The following is a 9,994-nucleotide window of genomic DNA, read 5'->3' on the forward strand; positions in this document are numbered from 1 at the left end:
AGCCACCGGGCCGGCATGGCCGCGTGAAGCGGCGCGAGGGGGTGGCGGCCAGAGAGGCATGCGGGGGGGAGGGAGGCTCGTCGGCCAGATCCACCCAGCGCAGCCGGGAGGTGGGGGAGGGGGAGAGGGGGGGCGGACACGGGGGCCGCGGCAGCCGTCGACAGCAGAGGGGACGGAGCCACAGCCCTCACGAGGGCCGGGGAGGGACAGGCGACAGGAGCGCCGGCGAGGACGCCAGACGTCGCGGCCGGGGGCGCGTCATCCCGGACATCGCCAGGAGAATCGCCGGAAGCCGAAGCCGCCATCTCTTCCTTCCCTATAGGAAGTTACAACCACCGTGCATGGCACCATGCATTTGTGAACACATTTCCTCAAGACTGACTTAAGACCAATCAAATTGGTTGTCATCAAGACTGACTCATGGCCACCTAATGAAACACGCCTTTCTTGTAATCAAACACGACTTTTTCAACATTTTCTTCCCACTTTCCTCGTTGTAAATTATCAATACTTGTATATAATAAAAAAGGGCAATCTGCAGATTTGCTGATATAAAATACGACCAATGTAGGGATCCCCTTTTTCTTCACTCCATCCCGCTTTCAGACCTGCAAGTTGGAAGCTCTTTCTGCCTACGAGGGAGGCTACGACAACCGGCTACAGTCAGCAACCATACGAGTCTACTAGGAGCAAACATATATCGTAGGAAAGAATACACGCATGATTCCCTGGGCATTTCATCAAACAGTTGATATGCATCTACTTACTTGTTTAAATAGTGCTACCTAATCAAACAGCCTTTCCTGTAATCAAACATGACTTTTTCGACTTTTTCTTCCCACCTTCCTCACTGTAAATTATCACTATTTCTATATTATAAAGAAAAAGGACAATCTGCAGATTTGCCGGTATAAAATATGAACAATGTAGGGAGCCCCTTTTTCTTCCCGCTTTCAGACCTGTATGTTGGAAGCTCGTTCTGCCTACGAGGCTACGGCAACCGGCTACAGGAACCATACGAGTCTACTAGGAGCAAACATATCGTAGGAATTCACTCATGATTCCCTGGGCATTTCATCAAACAGTTGACATGCATCCACTCACTCGTTGCAATAGTGCCAAATATCCAAGAAGATTTCAGCCAAGGAGTATCCAATCATTGTAGTTACTCTACTTACGCCTCGGCCAGGCAACGTAAGACGGTGGAAACAAAAAATTGAGGCTTACCGCAGCCTGTTGCAGGATAAGGGGCTTGCTTACACAGCTTACTGCTTACGTGCTTGAAGCAGCAGCCACCGGCGGCAGACGAACAATGCGGATCTCGCTATTTTTCGCGGTGCCCGCGAACGCTCAAGATCTCGATGAGGTGCACGTAGGGGACGCCGTCCTTGGAACGGGCGGCGGCTGAGGGGCAGGGCACCGCCGGCAGGCCTGTCGTGCGGCATCTCCTTCTCCTGCTGCTGCACGGAAGCGGAGAAGGAGAAGAGGATGTGGGATCCGACCATGGCTTAGGCGGCGAGCACGGGAAGACGGGCGGCTTTGCCCTTTCTTTCATGGCGCGCGTGCTGTATCTCTCAAACCCTCTCTCAATTTATCACCCAAATCGCCTTACTAGAGCATGTTGTTTTTTGCGGCTAGTGCGTGTTGTTACAAGAATCATGGGCGCCGTGTAGATTGTGAGGGGACACTTTTAACTTGGTAGAGTGATATTAGTTGCATCTTTCATATGGTGTCTAGCTTGCATTATTTCTAATTTGTTGAAATGTCTTCTGCTTAATTTATACATTATAGGTGTGAATATGCGAACACCAGTGGGTCTAGTAGACCTTCAGCGTGCACCACATGTGCATGTTGTAGAATCCGTCATTGTCTTCTTCCGCATCTTCTTCAGGAACAATCAATGCACTGATCTTGACGGACCCTTCTATCGTCGACGCCACCACGACGCCGGACAATGCTAGCCTCCTGCACCTTCCGCCAAGACTCATCGTGTCGATACTGTAGATGGCACACCGTTCCATCTCGGTCACTGCACGAGAAGAGAAGCATACGAAGACCTGCCCCTAGCCACCAAGCCAAACAACTGTCCCTCCGTGTTCGGTCTAGACCTGTAGCGCTTGTCAGCAATGTTGCCTATGTCGACCACGTCCAGAGGTCCCCCGAAACGAGGTCCTAGACAACGACTGCGGCTCTACTGCGTTGGTCCTTAAGGGTACGTGCACAAAGACTTGCCCGCTATCATCGGGAAGGTCAAGCCGGCTCCGATAGGGGGGCGGCGACAACGGCACATCATTTTAGTGGCGGTGGTGGCCGTTCGGTAGTCTTGAAATCTCGACGTAATTTACTTTTGATGAACTTTGATAATATATCTGGATATATTTCAAAAAAAAAAAGATGGCGGTGGGCTCGCTCGACCCTGGTCCGGATTCGGCATATCAGCATTAAATAGGTGCCGTTCCATGCTTAAGCAACAGGTTAAGCAGACATCTATCCAACCATAGGTACACCATTATTATTACTCAATCAATCCAGAAATCAATGAACCAAAATAATATAAAAAACGATGAAATAGTCCTTCAGAGCACAACTTGCTATAGTAATAAAAATGCAGCAATGACAGTTGGCTATAATCAGCTTCAGGTTTGTCATGCCATTTTTGCTGTCAACCTTATTTATCCTCTGTAGGTAGTCCAAGTGAAATATTCACCACACCAAAACCAAAAAGGTAGAAAAAACAACAACATTACAATCTACCATTTGACAAACAGATACCTTCCATTGCCCTGCTCCGGTCAAAGAGCTCCATTGCGCTTCAAGGCTTCACAAAATCTTTTAGTATTTTCAGATAACCATCATGTCTTCATTACGCCCCGCTCTTGTACCGTAAGGCTGTAACAAGAGTAATATGTTGAAGGTCACTTTGGTTCGTATTAATGAAATGAATTTCAGAACAACGCTGCTATGCGCAGGACACATGCTAGCCGATTTATGCACGGCGTTTAAGATCAAGCCGTACATGCATAGGACTAAAGAGTTGACAGCCGCTGGATTGATTTGTCGTGCAAGGATCGGTCCATAATTATCGTGTGTGAAGCAGTTTCGATTTCAGATTAATAAAGCAGTAGAAACAGAGCAAGTTTCTCTTACCTATTAATTTCACTGACCTGTCTAGTTATAGAGGGATTCATCCGGGAAGATATTATGCCCATCTGTCGCAACATGGACTAGGATGCCTTGTTCTTCTTCCGCTAGACAATTCCTGAACACTTGGGCATGCAGGCAGTCAATCATGTACACACGTTTCAGCGAGCACAGGTTCTCTGTGTGATCCAGCATTGGGCAGTCCTGTGCAAACAGGTCCTGCAGCTTACAAAGGTTGGAAATCCTCCTTAAACATGTGTTGTTCATCACCTTGAGCCACACAACTGCAGGAAGGTCGACAACTTCTTGAAGCTTGTGAGCACCTTCAATGTGGATTCTCTTCAAATTAACAATCATGTACATGTCTTGAGGCAGAGCTCTCAGTTTGGGGCAATCAAAAAGCAGCAGACGCTTAAGGCAAGGCATCAAAGAGAGCTGTTGAGAGTTGTCCTCCATGTCATCGCACATATTTCTTATGTTCAGTGACCATTTTTCCAAATTACCCATGCTAACGAGGCGAAGCAGTTCAAGTTTTGGGAAGAAAGCCGCTGCACTTCTGACACCTTTCCCCAGGAGTTCTGTGCCAATAGTTACAACTTCATCTGCACCTTTAATGTGAAGAACTAGCAATTCTGGCATCTGACCTGCTGGTGGAAGCACTGAACATGATATACACTCATTCAGGTGCATGTGACACAAACTTGGCATATTAAGCTCTGGTTCCGAACATAGCCATTCTGGGAACCTTATGCCCGGGAACCCATCAATATAAATATATACTAGGCTTGGTGAAGGAATAAGCATATCAAAGACTTGCTGAATTCTCTCAACCACACCAGTCTGGTAACGGGTTCTCTCTCCGGTACTGCCCATTGTGCAACCCAGTCTCAGTTCCCTAAGATTATGACTGTTCTTCAGTACAAGTTCACCCACTGGTGCTGCTTTCTCTAGCTTCTGGACCCACAGACGTTGGATATTGGGGAGGCGTTGCAATTCGTCCAATCTGAATCCAGTCCCACTCTCGAAAACTCCTTTTAGGCTATAGAGCTGCTGAAACTTTGCAATTCCTTTTGGAACATGATCAATTGCAGTCCAGTCTAGCTGCAAAAAACTTATGTTGGACAGCCTCATGAGACCAGCTGGCAGGCTATCCAATTGACGGCAACCAAGCAAAGAAAGGTATTCAAGGCTGATGAGCCTTCCCGTGGACTCCGGAAGTTTGTTAATCTCCGTATAGCTCAGATCTAGCAACCTCAACAACACCAAGTTTCCCACTGAGTCTGGTATGTCCTTGATGCTTGTCCCTCTGAGAACCAAGACACGGATATGCTCAAGCTTTCTGAAAATATCCTTGCGAATTGACTTGAAGTTCTTGTTATTAAAAAGTAGGAGGCTTCTCAAGCACTTGTGCTCTTCTAGAGGGGGGATTTCTTCTATAGCATGGCTGATACCTAAGCGGCGCAGATTCGACATGGAATTGTTACTTTCCGCATTCATGAACAGGGAGTGATCCTTTGTCAGATATTGCCCAAGTGACCTCAATAAATCATGCATCGTTGACTCACCTTTATCTACAAACATAGGTATTGGTTGCAGAAGATTCCTCCTAATTAGTTCAAGGTAATACTCTTCAGCAATTTCATGTATTGAGTAATCATGCTCTTTCCTCACAAAACCTTCGGCAACCCACCAGTAAGCAACATCATCACGGCCTATAGCAAAATTAGGAGGCAACAAAGCACACCAGAGAAAACACTGCTTGAGTTGAGGGGGTAAGTTGCTGTAACTTAAATACAGGGGACCTCCAAGTTCTTTGGGGAGTCCATGAATGGACCATTTACTATCTCGGATGCTCTTCCATTCAGCAACTGTTCTTTTGGTAGATAGAACACCTGCAACAACCTTGATGGCCAGAGGGAGACCATCACATTTCTTTACAATGTCATACCCAATATTCTTGAATTCACATATTTGCTCGGATGATTGAAAGGACTTCTTCATAAGAAGTTCTAAGCCATCACCGTAATTCATTTTGTTTACTTGGTGGATATGTGTTGCATGCATTTCTGACAAAACATGCAGGTCTCTTGTGGTGACAAGGATATGGAAGTTCAAGGCTCTCATAAAAGGCGATAGAAGAAGATCAATCCAGACATCAGATTTCCATACATCATCCAGCACAAGAAAAACACTCTTTCCTTTGATAGTGTCCATTAAAAGTGGTAGAAGCTCTTGGTCTCTAATTGATCACAATTTTCTCCAGCCATTCGTATTGCCTGCTTTATCAACCCGGTCTCTGTGTAGCTCTGCGAAATGCACAGCCATATATGAACTTGGAATTTCTCTCTTATCATCTGATCATTATATATCTTCTGAGCTAACGTTGTCTTACCAATGCCTCCCATTCCTTGAATCCCCAGAACACTTGTACTATTCTCATGGCAGCCACTGACAATCATTTGTACTATGTCATCAACTGATTGTTTGATTTCTCTTCCAACAACCTCTAGTTCATCTATAGGAGATGTCTGATTTCTGTCCACAGTTGTTACCTGGAACTGTTGACGAATGGATCTATCCAAGCTGAACATCTCTGTGTTCATTTTAATCTCATCAAGCTTTTCATTTATGTCCTTAATTCTTCTAGCCACCTTGTGATCAAATAAAAGCTTTTCAAAACAAGAGACCATAGGCTGATTGAAACAGAGCGATCTAGCTGGTAGCAAAAATTTCTGTGATTGAACCATAACAAGATCTATGATGACATCAACATCAAACATAACATCACTCATGTTCTTCCACCATGCCTCTATCTGTCTATCTTCCATGGCCAGAGCTTCCGCATCCTCACGAACTGCGCGGAAGTGTTCTAGATTTTTCTTCAGCCTTTTGATGTCCTTTTTCACGCTTAGTGTCATCACAATCTCATCTTCAATAAGCTGACTCAGCGTTGTCAAAAATTTCGAAGTAAGAGCATCCAAAACTGTGCCCATGGTGCCCAAACCAGTGGATTCTGACTTTGATGCAAGTGTGCCTCCTTTGATGTTTCGCAGGCCTTATGCTGTGTGAGTTCTACCCTCCTCCGTTCATCACAGGATCATTGTCCAAACAATGCTCTTCTCTGCATAAGTCAGTCATAATTTATGTCATCACACCAAGCTCAAGAAACACCACCCCCCCCCTCCACCCCCGAAGACAAATTCGTACAAGAAAAACAATGGGGCACACTAGTTCTTTTTGTAGAATAAAATAGCCTCATCACATTAAAAAAATCCTTTATAGTAATCGACAAAGTGAAACCCATGTGGCAGATTTTTATAAATCAAGAACGAATAAGATTTCAAACTTCGAAAAATCAGGATCTTGAAAGCAGCGACACAGGAGTTTGCAGTGACAGAGAATGAAGGTAAACTTAAGATTGTACCTTTCTCCTCCATTGACAGATGAAAAAAGGAGCTGAGCACGTGATGGCGGCACTTCCTATGATTTTATGGTTGAAGCCATGATCATTTGTGGAGACATCTGGATAAATAAAAGATGGATGGTTGCCCCAAGCCAGGACCATATAAGAGGCCATATGTGCAATTCAGGATTTCAGGCACGGGGGATAAAAGAAGCAATCATACCACAGTATACATGAGCGGCTTTGACTCCAGCCTAGCTGAGATCTTGCTTGGTTGCACAGACTAGCTTCTTGGATGCTTGCTCCCACCTCATGGCTGCTTCGTTTACATGGAAGGTGGGAAGACTAGCCGGTCTGTCTCTTGTCAAGCTTGTCTTAGGACCGATCCGTCCCTGTCATAGCCACACAATCAAACATGTGTTACTTTGCATTTTCCTTTCCACCTTCCAACTTGCAAGGTGAAGACCCTTTCAGTATCTATCCTTTCCTTGATTTTACTGAGATTCCAGATCTGCAAGTTCGAAGCTCTTTCTCCTTATGACAACCAGCTACAGGAACCATACGCCAGAGACTTCAACTAGGAGCAAATATATTTGCGAAAAACGCACACATGTTTATTTGGGTATTCATCAAACAATTCATAAGCAAAACTAAAGAAAGCGTGGAACCCAGATACAACTCATAAGCAAAACTAAAGAAAGTGACAGAGAATGAAGGTAAACTTAAGATTGTACCTTAATAAGATTGTAATGACAGATGTGAGAAGGAGCCGAGGAAAAGGCAGCTGCGCAGTGGTGGTCTCTTGCTGAGATGAACAATGAAAGGATTCTTGCAAGCCAGGAGCCCAGGACGATGTAGTATATGAAATTCAGGGTAAGAAAGAAGAACCGGCCATGGTGTAGACAAGCAGCGGCGGCCCTGCTCCAGCTGGGAAGTGGTAGAAGGGGGATCTGTTGCTTAGGTGAGATCAAACAGCTCTTGTTGGATGGTTGCTCATCAGAACGTCAAATGCAGAATCGTTCACCTGATCAATTTCTTACAGTATTTGCATCGGATTCCATTAGTATGAAATTAGCCAGGAAAGGACAATCATTGATGCACTTGAAGTCGTTCAGTCTGTTTAGTTTATTGATCCATAATATAGTATGGTTGTCCTCATCTACTTGCACTGACAAGGCCTCAGTTAGGTGTAGAATCATTATATAGCAAGTGCCAACTTGGCTTGTCTCCTAGTACAAGGTTGCAAGATTTTGATTAGGATAGCGATTTTTTAACGCAGAAAAAATGTAGCGGCGAGTGAGATTAGGAAGTGCACCTGAGCATTTCGTCGAACAGCTCGTATGCATCCACTGAGTTGTTGTTGTCTCAAGCAAATATTCAACGGAATGCTAGCATCCAACCATTTCCGTTCCTGCTCTCCCTGTGTCTCACGAGTCACCGAAGCAATCAGGGAGGCATCAAAGTTAGTCATAAGAAAACGATGGACGTAATATGCTAGAAGGGGCTTATACAGTCAGGCTCAGCAAGGGTAAGCAAGGGCAAGCAAGCCGGCGAGACCGGTCAAGGCTTGGAAATTGCAGCGAATTTCGTTTAAACCAAGAAACAGAGGAGCAGCTGGTGAGATTAGGAAGCGCTAGCGAGCATTTCGTCGAACAGCTCGTGTGCATCCGCTCATCTGTTGTCCCAAACATTTGTATTCAGTGGAATGAATGCTAGAGCAGTAGAGCAGCAACCACCGGGCGGTGGGCAAGCCAGCCGGCGACACCGACCAACAATCACATGGCGGTTGGTCCTCCCATGAACCGAGCAATGAACGAACGAGCAGAGCATAGCAGAGCAGCTGGCCCGGAACAATGAGCCGGCAAGTCCGAGGCAGCGAGCTGCTCGTACTAGATCGGGGTGATGCGGCACGAGCAGATGGGAGGCGGCGAGAGCAGTTTGGAGCCGGCCAGCCGGGGACCGGGGATGCCGACGCCGAGAACCCACCACGGCGAGGTTCAACCCTGCCAAAAAAATTGTGTTATTAACTAAGCTTGACTAATAACCCTGCCACCGCAATATACTTTCTTGGAGAAACAGTAAAAACTTCTGCTGTGGCAAGAAAACGCTACCGCTATACAAAGTTCTCGCGGATGGCTATATTGGCATATCATTCGTTAGTGAGTGAGTCAAAATCTTCTTATTATTTGGACACGTGTGATATATTAGAGATTCGCCCACACATTCTGTGTGGCATGATCAGGAGGCAGCCCATACAGATCATGTATGAACGAACATTAGAACTACCCACATGTGTGGGCACAGCTACTTCGTACCACACGCCTAACAAGTACTACTCATCTCTGTCCCACGCGTGTGGCACGAAGCAAATATGCCCACACGTCCTGGCGCACTACATTAGTTACCGCGGGATGACGCTTTAGTTACCAATGCGTCGGCTGAAAAGAAAAGGCACAAATATTTTACCTCTTCAACATTTCATCGACCACTTGGCGGCCACAAACCTGAGCGACGGCTGCACGGGCCGAACGCACTAGATAGGGGGGGGGTAGGGGTGGCTAGAGACGGGGTATGAGCAGCCGGACAAGGACGAGGTGCCGGACTCGCCATCTTCTTTGCCTCCGCCCTGGCGAGCACCTTCATGACCACCGGTCGGCTTCATCGCCCGCTTGCCACCGACCGGGTCAAGGTGAGTGCGGCCTGTCGTCGCCGGGGCCGCTGTGGCCTTGCCACCGCCCTTGCTTCCGGCCTTGGTTGACGATGTGGCGACCCGAAGCAAGTTTTTGCTCCCCAACCTATTCCTTCGTGCGGGCGGTGGCATTGTGCTAGCGGTGGTGGCTGGCAGGGTCGCGGAAGGGTCTTGATGTTACATTCCAGAAGGAATCGGGGGCAGCGGTGGCGAGAGTGGCCGGCGGCGAGAAGTGGTGGTCGGTCGAGTGGGAAGGGAGGCCCGACAAATTTATTTTTTTTACTTTGGGAGGCTGTCTTGAGTATATTTGAGAGAGTTGGGCTGCTTTTTACGGCCGACTCTTATAATATTTACTCCTCTTAATGTTTGAGAGGTCGGCTAGATGTGCTTAACTCCTCAAAGGTTCTTAAGGAATAAGTTAGAGATCCTCTTCATGAACGTTTTTTTAATGAGGGTTTCGTTGTTCCAACAATACAAATAGGTATTTTTTATACAAAGGATTTTTATAGAAATATTTGAAGGATTGGACCTTTTTGGATTTTTTATGTTAGTTGTTTAATCTGTACGATTGTGTCATGTAGGAAAATTTTGTAAGTTTTCTAAGACTATATTTCATAGGAAAACTTTGAATCTCTTGGAAATAATACTTTTGAAATGTAGTGCCAATAAATCTGGAGACCTTTTTTTTCCAAGGTTCATTCCAACAGATCAAACCAAAATAATTTGTTTTCTTCTTCTTAGAATTTCTATACGATCTTTTG

At 46.0% G+C, this 9,994-nt stretch overlaps 1 pseudogene; it reads right to left on the reverse strand.

Moving 5' to 3' along the window:
• Positions 1-2,505: 2,505 nt before the first annotated feature.
• On the reverse strand, positions 2,506-8,720 carry LOC123060141 (putative disease resistance protein RGA1; annotated as a pseudogene).
• Positions 8,721-9,994: the final 1,274 nt, after the last annotated feature.

Source organism: Triticum aestivum, chromosome 3A (genome assembly GCF_018294505.1).
Source record: "Triticum aestivum cultivar Chinese Spring chromosome 3A, IWGSC CS RefSeq v2.1, whole genome shotgun sequence".
Classification (NCBI taxonomy): domain Eukaryota; kingdom Viridiplantae; phylum Streptophyta; class Magnoliopsida; order Poales; family Poaceae; genus Triticum; species Triticum aestivum.